The sequence below is a fragment of the Armigeres subalbatus genome, chromosome 2 (genome assembly GCF_024139115.2).
Source record: "Armigeres subalbatus isolate Guangzhou_Male chromosome 2, GZ_Asu_2, whole genome shotgun sequence".
Lineage (NCBI taxonomy): Eukaryota > Metazoa > Arthropoda > Insecta > Diptera > Culicidae > Armigeres > Armigeres subalbatus.
This window is the reverse complement of record NC_085140.1, coordinates 310991504-311005596: the sequence shown is the minus strand read 5'-3', so window position 1 is coordinate 311005596 and position 14093 is coordinate 310991504. Positions and strand designations below refer to the sequence as shown.

General features: G+C 39.0%; 1 protein-coding gene and 1 long non-coding RNA gene across 5 annotated transcripts in view; one reads left to right on the top strand and one right to left on the bottom strand.

Moving 5' to 3' along the window:
- LOC134212586 (mesoderm induction early response protein 1) overlaps positions 1-9806 on the bottom strand; it is a 41881-nt gene extending 32075 nt beyond the window's left edge. For 2 of the 4 annotated variants that reach the window (XM_062690578.1, XM_062690579.1), the window contains exons 1-2: positions 9417-9801; positions 9270-9344 (exon numbers count right to left, since the gene is read on the bottom strand). The gene's annotated coding sequence lies outside the window, so the exon portion shown is untranslated. Of the gene's footprint in view, positions 1-9269; positions 9345-9408 lie in introns of all 4 variants that reach the window. The other 2 variants (XM_062690577.1, XM_062690576.1) reach the window with 2 other exon arrangements.
- Positions 9807-11465: 1659 nt separating this feature from the next.
- Positions 11466-11809, top strand: LOC134217347 (uncharacterized). Its single transcript, XR_009981006.1, has 3 exons — positions 11466-11540; positions 11607-11667; positions 11729-11809. It is a non-coding gene; the product is annotated as an uncharacterized LOC134217347 (long non-coding RNA).
- The last annotated feature ends 2284 nt before the right edge of the window (positions 11810-14093 follow it).

The following is a 14093-nucleotide window of genomic DNA, read 5'->3' as shown; positions in this document are numbered from 1 at the left end:
CTTTGAGAATAATGTCTCGAAGTTGGATCCCAGTTCGAAACGCTTTTGGAAATTAACGAAAATTCTTAAAAAACCTCAAAAACCAATTCCAGCGCTTAAAGAGGGAAATAAAATTTTATTAACAAATGGCGAAAAGGCTCAAAAACTTGCTCAGCAGTTCGAGAGTGCCCATAATTTTAGTCTGTGTCTCACGAGTCCAATTGAGAATCAGGTTACACGGAGCTTCGAAAACATTCTCAACCAAGAGAACGTGTTTGACCCTTCGTTGGGAACTAATTTGAATGAAGTGAGATCTATTACTAGAAAATTTAAAAATATGAAAGCCCCGGGTGATGATGGTATTTTCTACATACTTATCAAAAAACTTCCTGAGAGCTCTTTATCCTTTTTGGTTAATTTATTTAACAAATGTTTTCAATTGGCATACTTCCCAAATAAATGGAAAAACGCTAAAGTTGTTCCAATTTTGAAGCCGGACAAAAATTTAGCTGAGGCTTCTAGTTATCGCCCAATCAGTTTGCTTTCTTCAATAAGCAAACTGTTTGAAAAGATTATTTTAAATAGAATGATGGTTCATATTAATGACAATTCTATTTTTGCTGATGAGCAATTTGGTTTTCGCCATGGGCATTCAACCACTCATCAGTTATTAAGAGTTACGAACTTAATTCGGCTCAACAAATCTGAAGGATATTCGACTGGAGTTGCTCTTTTTGATATAGAGAAAGCATTTGACAGTGTTTGGCATGAAGGTTTGATTGTAAAATTTATGAATTTTAATTTTCCGCAGTACATTATTAAAATGATCCAAAATAATTGAAAATAATTGATCAGATCACTCACTGCAGGTAAACTATCAGAATTCTAAATCTGATAGATTACCTGTAAGAGCTGGTGTTCCCCAAGGCAGCATGCTGGGACCCATAATGGGGTTCCAATTAATTGGTCTAGCGAAGCTAAATATTTAGGACTTCTGCTGGATCAAAAATTAACTTTTAAAAGTCACATTGAAGGCATTCAAGCCAAATGTAACAAATATATTAAGTGGACATCCACTTATAAACAGAAAATCAAAACTTTGTCTTAAGAACAAACTTTTGATTTACAAACAAATTTTTAGGCCAGCCATGTTGTATGCTGTGCCAATTTGGACTAGTTGCTGCAATACCAGAAAGAAGGCGCTCCAGAGGATTCAAAATAAAATTTTGAAAATGATTCTGAAGTTGCCTCCGTGGTAGAGTACCAATGAACTTCATAGAATTTCTTAAATTGAGACATTGCAACAAATGTCCAACAAAATAAATTCCAATTTTAGACAAAAATCGTTGCAATCTTCTATTGTAACGATCAACTCCTTGTACCTTTAGTATAAATTAGGTTAAGTTTAGTTTAAGTTGAAAACATTGTAATTCCTACATGGTTCAATTCAACTAGAGGAAAAATCCTAACTGCCAGAGGCAATTCAAATGTATTAACAATAACTAAAAATGTAACATAGCAAATAAGGATGATAGTGTTAGGAAACACGGAACACCTAGTCTAAGAGATGAATTCAAATGAGTAGATGACTCCTTTAAAAGTACGCATTTGCCCGGAATGATGCAAAAGAGTAGATGACTCCTTCTTTAAAAGAAATCATTTGCCCGGAATAAGGCAAAAGAGTAGATGGCTCCTTCTTTTAAAGTACACAATTGCCCGGAATAAGAAAAAAGAGTAGATGACTCCTTAAAAAGTATGCATTTGCCCAGAATAAGGCAAAAAAGTAGATGTTGCGGCCAGAGATTGGGCCCTACGTTGCGTGGAGATGGTTGGATCGACGACGACGCATGAGACACTTTTTTTATTTTTAAATTTGAATCTAATTTATTGCCACCGAGAGGCAGCGTGCATACTCGGAGGGTAACGATAAACACTATATAAAAAGTACGGACAAGATTTGCCTTTTATAGGTAATAGAACAATTAAAACAGCACAGACAATTAACAAATAAATTCGGGCGCGCGCTCTTTTGGCGCGCAAACCATGGATGTAGCATTTGCGCGCGTAGCTGTCTATCGAAGCAGCGATGATGTGATAAATGGCTACAAAGCAATATTGTTTCCTATCTGCGCGCGCTGCAGCTCGATGACGCCGTTCGTTTGTGCGAGCGCAAACAGTAGATGATCCTTTTTTTTAAAGCACTCGATTTCTTCTTATAACGAGAAGGCAGACTCCAGATTTGATTGGAAGAATTCTAATGAGTACCATCATTCCTCCATTCGAAGCACGCATTTGAAAAAAAAAACTTTAAAAGATCACATTTTTCAGGAATAAGGCAAATTAGCACATCATTTCTTCATTTAAATCTATTTAAATTAAAATTTACCCGGAATTAGGCGAAAAAGTAAATCACTCCTTAAAACACGCATATGCCCAGAATACGGCAAAAATGCAGATGTAAATTGAGCTTCTTCCTAGAGTTTTTATAGTTCTTTTACTTTTTATGCCAAATGGTCGTTATGCCAAATGGCCCTAAAATCATTATTACTATTTTTCTTTATTATGCCAAACGATCGTTATGCCAAATGCAGGGCTGGTAGCGGTCAATGCAGCTCAAAATAGTGACTTTAGTGACCAACACTGGTGAAAAAAGGGACCAAATAGTGACTTCCAGCTGCAGAAATAGTTACCAAATAGATACTTTTAATTTTATTTGCAGTGACAAAAACTGCCTGATACAAATAATTTTCAAAAATAATGTCTCCCTCTAATATCTTTGGTTGAAAATTTCTATTTGAAGGAGCAATAAATTCCACAAAAATTATGAATTGTCAAAACATTATTCAACAAAATCGATGAAAAGAAAGTTGTGTTCTTATATAGTGAAATGACTTCACTTGTCCTGAATTATTTAATTCCATTACTTTGCAATCTTTACAAGTATACGTACTTCGACCTCAACAGTAATGACGGTAATGACGTCTTTAGTCTTTCAAGTCGAGTCAAGTATGAGACACTGATCAAAGTTTACAAAGTGATGGAATTAAAAGGCAAGTCATGCAGAATATGGTGCAATAATGTTTAATATGGGTTCGAACCTATTCGGAAAATCTTTGCTTGTGTGTGAAAATGGCACTTTTTTTATTTCAATCAAAGTTAATTGCCTATTTCCGGGGATTAAACCACCCGACTTGGACGTTAATTTACAATGTTATGGAAACTCATATGTGAATATGAACGTTATGTGGAAGATATTGATTTGAAAAATGTATTGGAGGTAACCACTTTCCCTTCGATGGGACTCGAACCCATGACCCTACAGTACGCTAGACTGGTGCTTTAACCAACTAAGCTACGAAGGCCCTCCGTCGGCCTTCGCAACCTAACGGCTACTGAACGAGCTCGAGATTCCCAAATTGGACGCATAGTCAAATCACTCGCAATCCATTTCTCAAGCCAACACTACCACATGTGTATAGTACACGTTCACATTAGAGGAGCGTGAGTATTTAGAATGTCTGGCGGCTGTACACATTCTTCATCAGCAACTGTACTGATCAAGTGAGGTTGTGTAAGCATATGCCAGTCGGTCGTCAAGCTCAGACCCGACCGCATTAGCTTAGTTGGTTAAAGCACCAGTCACTTTTTTTATGATAGAAATTCATTTAAATAATTTTTCGACATAGATTTAATTTGGCTCATAAAGTTTATAAAAAACTGGAAACTCGGTTCGTGGAACTGCAAATCTCTCAACTTCATCGGGAGCACACGCATACTCGCCGATGTGCTCAAGGACCGTGGATTCGGCATCGTAGCGCTGCCCAAGCCACGACGTCAAAATCATCATAGGAGATTTGAACGCTCAGGTTGGCCAAGAGGAGGAGTTTAGACCGACTATTGGAAAGTTCAGCGCTCACCGGCTGACGAACGAAAACGGCCTACGACTAATTGATTTCGCCGCCTCCAAGAATATGGCCATTCGCAGCACCTACTTCCAACAGAGCCTCCCGTATCGGTACACCTGGAGATCACCACTGCAGACAGAATCACAAATCGACCACGTTCTGATTGATGGACGGCACTTCTCCGACATTATCGACGTCAGGACATATCGTGGCGCTAACATCGACTCTGACCACTATCTGGTGATGGTTAAACTGCGCCCAAAACTATCCGTCATCAACAATGTCGGTACCGACGACCGCCGCGGTACGACCTAGAGCGACTGAAGCAACCTGATGTCACCACTGCATACGCGCAGCATCTCGAGGCAGCGTTGCCAGAAGAGGGTGAGCTCGATGGGGCCCCTCTTGAGGACTGCTGGAATACAGTCAAAGCAGCCATTAACGACGCAGCGGAGAACAACGTCGGGTATATGGGTCGAAGTCGACGGAACGATTGGTTCGACGAAGAGTGCAGACAGATTCTGGAGGAGAAGGACGCAGCGCGGGCGGTCGCGCTGCAGCAAGGTACCCAGCAGAACGTGGAACGTTATAGACGGAAGCGAGACAACAGACCCGCCTTTTCATGAGAAGAAACGCCGCCTGGAAGAAGCGGGTGCGAGGAGATGGAACAGCTGTGCCGTTCTCCAAGATACACGCAAGTTCTATCAAGCTCAACGCATCCCGCAAAGGCTTCGTGCCGCGAGCCGGAATGTGCCGGGATAAGGATGGGAGCATCTTGACGGACGAACGTGTGGTGATCGAAAAGGTGGAAGCAGCACTGAGGAACATCTGAATGGCGCTGAGAGTACAGGCAGTGAAAGTCAAGGCTGCGGAGGAGATGACTACGTCAGTTCAGCGGACGATGGAAGCCAACCAGCCCCACCTTGAGGGAAGTTAAGGATGCCATTCAACAGCTAAAGGCCAATAAAGCAGCTGGTAAGGATGGTATCGGGCTGAGCTCATCAAGATGGGCCCGGAAAGCTGGCCACTTGCCTGCACAAACTTATAGTCAGAATCTGAGACCGAACAGCTACCGGAGGTGGAAGGAAGGGTTATATGCCCCATCTACAAGAAAGGCGACAAACTGGAGTGAGAGAACCGAGCGATCACCATCCTTAATGCCGCCTACAAGTGATATCCCAGATCATCTTCCGTCGTCTGTCACCATTAGTGAACGAGTTCGTGGGAAGTTATCAAGCCGGCATCGTTGACGGCCGCTCGACAACGGACCAGATCTTTACTGTACGGCAAATCCTTCAAAATGCCGTGAATACCAGGTCCCAACGCACCATCTGTTCGTTGATTTCAAGGCGGCATACGACAGTATAGACCGCGTAGAGCTATGGAAAATTATGGACGAGAACAGCTTCCTGGGAAGCTTACCAGACTGATCAAAGCAACGGTGGATGGTGTGCAAAACTGTGTGAAGATTTCGGGCGAACACTCCAGTTCGTTCGAATCGCGCCGGGGACTAAGACAAGGTGACGGATTTTCGTGCCTGTTGTTCAACATTGCGCTAGAAGGTGTCATGCGGAGAGCCGGGTGTAACAGCCGGGGTACGATTTTCAACAGATACAGTCAATTTATTTGCTTCGCGGATGACATGGACATTGTCGGCCGAACATTTGCAAAGGTGGCAGAACTGTACACCCGCCTGAAACGTGAAGCAACAAAAGTTGGACTGGTGGTGAATGCGTCAAAGACAAAGTACATGCTTGTGGGCGGAACCGAGCGCGACAGGGCCCGCCTGGGAAGCAGTGTTACGATAGACGGGGATACCTTCGAGGTGGTCGAGGAATTCGTCTACCTCGGATCCTTGCTAACGGCTGACAACAACGTTAGTCGTGAAATACGAAGGCGCATCATCTGTGGAAGTCGGGCCTACTACGGGCTCCAGAAGAAACTGCGGTCGAAAAGATTCGCCACCGCACCAAATGTGTCATGTACAAGGCGCTGATAAGACCGGTAGTCCTCTACGTACATGAAACATGGACAATGCTCGAGGAGGACTTGCAAGCACTCGGAGTATTCGACAGACGGGTGCTGAGGACCATTTCTGGCCTTGTGCAAGAAGACGGTGTGTGGCGGCGAAGAATGAACCATGAGCTCGCCCAACTAACCCAGTATCCAGAAGGTAGCTAAAGCCGGAAGGGTACGATGGGCAGGACATGTTGCAAGAATGCCGGACAGCAACCCTGCAAAGATGGTGTTCGCTTCCGATCCGGCAGGTACGAGACGGCGTGGAGCGCAGCGAGCGAGATGGGCAGACCAGGTGCAGAACGACTTGGCGAGCGTGGGGCGTATCCGAGGATGGAGAGATGCGGCCTCGAACCGTGTATTGTAACGTAAAATTGTTGATTCAGTGTTATCTGTTTAGATGTTAACTAAATAAATGAATGAATGAAAGTTTATAAATCTGAAGCCTAAGAATCATTTCGATTATTTTTTGTTTTTGGATTTCAAAAATCCTAAACAAGAAATTCGAGATACGAAATGAGTCGGCCAAGGGCCGAAAGTCTCGTTGATAATGACAATAATAAAAGTTTGAGCAACAACCGGTGAGTCAGTCAAACTCAAGATAATAGAAATCTTTAAAAATTAACGATTTTTCATTATGGAATGTCCAAAGTTCATGCAGTTTCGGATGTCTAACCCGTCAGGAAATGTATCTGGAATTGTGTAGGATTCAGATTAAAATATCAGAATTTTATTGGAAAGATGAATCTGAGTACTCAACAGTTCAATTGATAAGGTGTAGAGTTTAACAGTTTTCAAAAAGGTTTCAAAATAAGCAGGGTCTGTGAATGCAGCTTTGTGAATATATTTAGATTCTCAATCATAAACTGTGACACAAAACCCCTTGAATCAATCGCTGTTGTAAATCTAATAAGAACACCGATATTCGTATCGAATTTGGAGTCACTAAGAAGTTGCGAACAGATTTTAAGCCAAAAAGTACTAAGTGATAGGTATTTTTTTCTAAATCCGTCATTTTTTTTATTCCGCGAAGATGCTCTCAACGGAACCTAGTCAATAGTTTCAAAATAGTTGAAAATAGTAACTTTTTCCGAGAAAAAGTGACTTTAGTGACTTGAGGTCGAAAAAAGAGACTTTTTAGTGACTGACCCGAAAAAAGTGACCAAGTCACTAAAAAGTGACCCGCTACCAGGCCTGCAAATGGCCCCTGGCTATTCAACTCGTAATGCCAAATAGCATTATGCCAAACGGCCAAGTAAAGCCCCGCGCAAAACTTTAAATTTGACTTCCAGGAACGCTGCTGTTGTTTCTTATTATGGATCGTACGATTGGCAAAAGCTTTTTATGTGATGAGGATGTGGTGTTTTCGTTGGAGAAACACATTTTCAGCTGTAATTTGACTGTAAGAGTGGGGCAAGAGTACGCACTTAGTTTTCAATCGAACACGGGGACCTTATGCAACAAGCTTCTGCATATCAAATCAATGTCGACGATTCGTATACTCTTCCTTTATGTTCCTTCCAGTGAAAAAAAAATAATGGAATTAATTAAATTCGTTTTAGCAGAGCCCTTATTGCAAGACACCACCGATGGGGCAAGAATGCGCATTGAGTGGGGCAAGAGTACGCACTTTTCCAGTCATGTGTTTTAAGTATTTATTAACACAAATAAGATCTAATAACATTTTGTTGGTGTTTATTGAAAGTATATTATGGAATGTTTAAAGATTACATAACTCTGAAAGGGAGAGGGGGTCCTAGAAATGTGAACTTTCACACGAAAAAAACATTGTTTTTTTAAATACCAAAAAACTTTGGAGGTAAAAATATATCAGGTTTCGCGTGGCGTAAACAAAGGAATTTTACTTAAAAAAAATCCACTAATTACGTAACGCAAAATTTAACCATTTCATTAACCCTCTCCCCCATTCTTACAATGTTTGTATGAATCCTCTAAATAATTGCATGGATCGTTATACATCTCACAGTACCCACCTTTTGTGATTCGGCCCTTCGTAGAAGACCCTTTCTATGCACTCCGAATGGTGGAAAGAGCCGATATGAAAGATCTCCATCATATCCAGCAATCGCCAACTCTGCCGTAATCTGAAGAAGTGACGTATACGCCGTTTCCCAAAAATGGTGTTACCGAGTAGTACTCATCAAGCTCTATAACAGAAAAATGGAAAACATGCATGTTGTAATTTGGCGCTTAGGCCACTTTTTCAGATTACGGTAGAACTGTTAGGAACCAAGTTAGATTTCGAACGACTTACGAGAGTTTAAAATTTTAAATGCATCTCGATTCAAAACATTTTTGGAACAAAAGAGATCATTAGGCTGTTTATTGTTTTAGTGGTTTTATAATACCTTTAAATTTATTTTTTTTTATATCTAATATTCGGTGAAGTTGAAAAAATGTAATATTAGATTAAATGAACCACTTTCTTTTGAAACCAATCAGCTTGATGCATATTTTAAGCAGCATACGGTGGAACAGGTGTACCAAAAGTTCACGAGACCCCCCTGATGGAAATATATAGAAGCAAAGAGCAAACTTAAAAAAATTGTTGGCTTGAGATAGTATTGCCAGCCAGATAATATTGCGGTTTAGATTAAGTAAAATCCAGAAGCCTTCTAGTTTTAGTTTCAATTAGAGATGATCGAAATGAGTTCGACGATACAAATTAGTTTCAGCCAAATTTATTATCAGTTACCATAGAACCAACAACAGCAGAGGATATTTGGAGTTCCACAAGAGCCGGAACTTATAGGATGGCGATCTTGCTCAGCTTACTTCAAGGTAAGGCTTCTAATACCTGTGGATAGTATTGATTTACGTGGGAGTGCTATCGGATTCGTCAAATCGACGTTTGAATCTCTTTTTACAAAACTAGATAAGTATTGATTTTTTTATTCTGAGGTTAAAACAGACTTCTAGCATCCCTGAAACGTCCCCTTCTAGAAGAAAGAAAGCTCTACATCAGGCCTTTAGTAAAATCATCAATCTAAAAATCAAGATATTGGCAACGGACTTACTAGAGATTGTTGAGTTCTCTGTCCAGAATTGAACATAATTGCCCTTACTTGATTGTTACTTTGCAACCGTACAGGACAGATACTACCAGTCGACGAAAGTTATCAGACGAAATTCTAGATCTGTCAAAACCTGACTTTAGTCATATAATAATATAAGGTTTTTAACGACAATTCATTGTTTCAGTCAGATAACCGAGCATCTCGTTAACCTCTATAAGATTTGATAAAGCTATTGCACAGTATTCAGCTTCCTTGCCCTGACATAAGGTGGAAACCAACAGGATATCGTATACTAAAAAAAATTGAAATAACTATCAATACAATAACTTACCTTTGTAATTTATAATTGGTAACTGCAGCTTTCGTCCACTTGAATACAAAATCGATACTTCTTCCGGGCGACTCCCTAAAACAAATATGTTTCATTATTTCTATGCAGTTCGTATGAACGCGTCTTGTGAAATAATCACACAGTTACCGGCGTTAAAATGCGTCCTCTCCTTGATGTAGGTATTCGATGTGTATTTATTTTATTTAGGAAAAATCTGGTTGTTTAGCATTTGCACTATCACTGCAGCTTCCGACAACAAAACTCACGTACGCCACTTGCGTAGCCCCAAGAACTATGGTCGAATGAATCCTGTGACACTGATCGGTACGCGGTAGCTTTCATCGACCGGAAAGCAGTAGTCTATTATTCAGCGTTTGCCATAAGCGAAAGTCAATTTTAATACTGCTGGAATCCACTTTTGATAAGTTTAATATCAAAATTTCACCGGAGAAAAAAACTAATGTAATGCGAGAGGAAAATATAAACATTTATAAAGCCCTGGCAGAAAGTGAGTTTATTTTCGCGTTGTTCGCAATCTGTCAAAAGAAGTCTTCAAACAAAAGATATTAGCCTAGGGGCTCACGAATGATATTATTACCGGTGAGAATCGGTGAATCGGATCTTTAAATATTATGCACAGAAGAAGCTCAACATTTTTTAAATAATGCAAAACTGACAAAGTTAATTAATTAATTAATGTAAACATATTGATAGCCTATTCAGATTACGCGATTTACCCAAGGATTTACCACTTTAACACGATATTTATTACAGTGTTGACCCCATTTTGTCACTCCCCGATTTTGTCTACCCCCGATTTCATCACGTTTTCGACCCGATTTTGTCACCCCAAAAAATTTTGACACATACTTTTTATTTTCCTAAATAATACCACAAACAACAATTATTTTCATGAAATAACTTTCACCGTCTGTAGTTTATTACGAACGACTTCTGAGTACCTGGAAAATATTTTGTAAGCAATTTCGACAAGTAAAACCGGGTACCGTTCACGCCTCGGTTCACGCATTTGGCCTTTCCATGGCATAAAATGATTCATATTTGGTCGGGGTTCAGCCAACCCGCACCAAGCGGCTTTTCGACTGACTTGCGATATTTTGATCGTACAAGGACAACGGAAATAGTTTCATATCAATTTAAGCGTATACGTATACATTTGCAGTAGGATATCCTCAGTTATGGCGTTAAGGAATATCCGATACGATTTGCGATCAATTAAATCTGCTAAACGAAAGTTTTAGCAGAAAAATCTGTAATTTTTCGTTCTTAGAATGAATTAAAAAAATGGAAATATTTTTTTTTCAATTTTGTCACATACCCTGTTTTATCACCCGAGAATTCACCAGGGGGATGATAAAATCGGGGTATTACTGTATAATAAATGACATATTCTGAATATGTTATAACAGTCTTCATGGCATATATATCAAAGAATAGGGTAACCAACTTGATTTGGACCCCTACACATTTTGGACCCTTCTGGCGACATTTTTCTGATTTCTGAACTAAAAACCGAGCTAAAAACAATGCCGCTGCTAATTCCCCCATTGGCTTCAGGAAATTAATATTGTTCAGCATCGGTTTCACTGGTTTCCCTTACGAAAAAGCGATATTTAGATGAAATTTCGAGGAAATTAGTTTGTTCAAGAAGGCGAGCATTACAACATTACAATGCGTTACGCTTTAAAGTATACATCACTGAAAATCTCAGAACGCACACAATAAGTTTTTGTCGAAATTGTGAATTTAAAACGCAGGAACCTTCTTATTGATGCATGCCAATCGAAAGATAACCCGCATAATTCAAAACCAACCATGGTATTGTACCAACCATAAATATGACACATGGTGTATCGGTAACAAATGTGGTACAGTACTCTTACACTAGTATCGTATACTACTTTGTAAACATTACGATAAAAAACTGTACAACACTGGGTCGTAATTATAATTACGTTACAATATGATGTTAGAAAATAATTATTTAATTTCCTTCTTGGTATTCCAAACCATAGACAATTGTTTTCTGACCATCACCCGCATGGTGCTTTCGCAGCATGTGCTTATCATATCGTTGTATATGGTTGAATATCTCACGCACACATTGCGAACTTTATTATTTCAAAATATTTGCACAATAACCTGAATAGGATTAAGTTGATGTGTGTAACAACTCGTCATTCTTTGCTGACATCTGGAGTCTATTGTGAAACTGGCAGCCACCAGACAGTTTTTCGTGAATATCATCAGGTATGTTTTTGTAAAATTAACATTAGAATATATATATATACTCAAGAGTTTCCTACATCATTACAGGGAAAATAAGGAATGAAATACAAGAGAGCGTCGTGCATTACCACCACAGTATAAACAAAAGGTAGGTTCATGTTGTCTTTGGAATTGGACATCCGGTCAAATAGTGTCTCCTTTTGTTTTAGAAATCCAAGTTGCGGGTCTAATTAAATGGTTCCTGAGGAGCTCAACATGGTCAACAGGAGGAACCTAAGCTGATTAACTCACCAGATGCTTTAGATTTCCCCGCATAATCGCAGACCATAAGTGTGCCATTCGCCATATCATTGTCTACTATAAATAACTTTAGTTCTATGATTTCCATTATCAACCAGAAGAATGATAAACCTACCGTCTCATAAATAATGCTGACCATACGATTTGTTGTTATCTGACTTTTAACCACGTGGGGAATGGGCGGTTAAGTATAATTACCATTTAAAAACTAACATTTTCTCGAACAAAATTGTCAACGTATTACATACCAGATGGTACATGTACAGTCTATTTTATCCAGCAAAACCTTATGACATGTGGATGATTTATGGTTGGATGATAAATTTATTATTTTTTGGTACTACAACCCTTATTGTTCAGTTTTTAATTGAATTATACAATAAATCAATGGAAATTAAAAGAACATGAAACTGCTGCATTGAGCATAAAAAGAATATAATATGTATATTTATTTATCGAAGAAAATAATATTTTTTACATATTGAAGGTATTATCTATTATGCAGTCATTATAAATGCACTTCTAAACCGAAGCCAGCTCATGCAAAAAGATCGAGTTCTTTTCCATTTCCAAGTGTCGAAAATCTATCGTGAGTAGTGCGCATGATAACGAATGAATGTATTGCAGATACGTTCAATTCACGAGTAATTACGACATGAAGAAACTGGAGAAATCTCAATTGCTGGCCTTACCTTCCTCGGTTGCCAAATGCATATACGACTTATTGAATTATGAACCATCACGGAATAGGAACTAATCTATGGAAGGAAATCCCAGGGGAAATCTAAAGCATCTGGTGAGTTAATCAGCTTAGGTTCCTCCTGTTGACCATGTTGAGCTCCTCAGGAACCATTTAATTAGACCCGCAACTTGGATTTCTAAAACAAAAGGAGACACTATTTGACCGGATGTCCAATTCCAAGACAACATGAACCTACCTTTTGTTTATACTGTGGTGGTAATGCACGACGCCTCTCTTGTATTTCATTCCTTATTTTCCTGTAATGATGTAGGAAACTCTTGAGTATATATATATATTCTAATGTTAATTTTACAAAAACATACCTGATGATATTCACGAAAAACTGTCTGGTGGCTGCCAGTTTCACAATAGGCTCCAGATGTCAGCAAAAGAATGACGAGTTGTTACACATCAACTTAATCCTATTCAGGTTATTGTGCAAATATTTTGAAAAAATAAAGTTCGCAATGTGCGTGAGATATTCAACCATATACAACGATATGATAAGCACATGCTGCGAAAGCACCATGCGGGTGATGGTCAGAAAACAATTGTCTATGGTTTGGAATACCAAGAAGGAAATTAAATAATTATTTTCTAACATCATATTGTAACGTAATTATAATTACGACCCAGTGTTGTACAGTTTTTTATCGTAATGTTTACAAAGTAGTATACGATACTAGTGTAAGAGTACTGTACCACATTTGTTACCGATACACCATGTGTCATATTTATGGTTGGTACAATACCATGGTTGGTTTTGAATTATGCGGGTTGGCTTCGGCTCAATTGACCAGGGTAAATTAGAAATTCGACTTTGTAGAGACTAAATTGGGGGTGTCCAAAATGTGTACATTTGGGGGTCCAAAATATGTTACACTGTCCAAAACGAAGAATATTTTCATTTCAGAAAATGGCAAATTTCACTGATTTATCAATAACTGCACACTTAAAATAAATCGCCGAGTTCGGTAAAATTTTACCGAAATCTCAACAGCAGAACTGTTCGGTAAATAATTTAACTGATTTTCGGTGATTTTGACAGTTGAGCAATGGAAAAAATTACAAAAAATCTGTAAAATAAATTACCGAACAGTTCTGCTGTTGAGATTTCGGTAAAATTTACCGAATACGGTGAAATGAGGTAAGTGTGTGAAGCTCATTTCGAATTTTTATTTCATAAATAAGACTTTCATCTTTGCAATGGTGTCATTTCCACCCATATCGAACCTGCATTTCAATAGATATAAGCATATATTGGGATGCACTTCCTCTAGGGGTCCAAAATAGGACAGTTACCCTATTGTGGCCAAATTTCATAAAATTCGGTCGACAAAAACCCCCCTGCCAAAGCCGTCTGTTCCCCTATTTGCTTAAAAATCCGCGATAGACAACTCTATTGTAATTCCTTGTAATCGTTCGAATCGGTCGAATTTCGTTTGACAGTGACAGACCAACTCACAAACACATTCTCATCTAATCTTTTGTCTCTTTTCCCCTCCTTGAGAAGTCCCACGCGAACATCATCA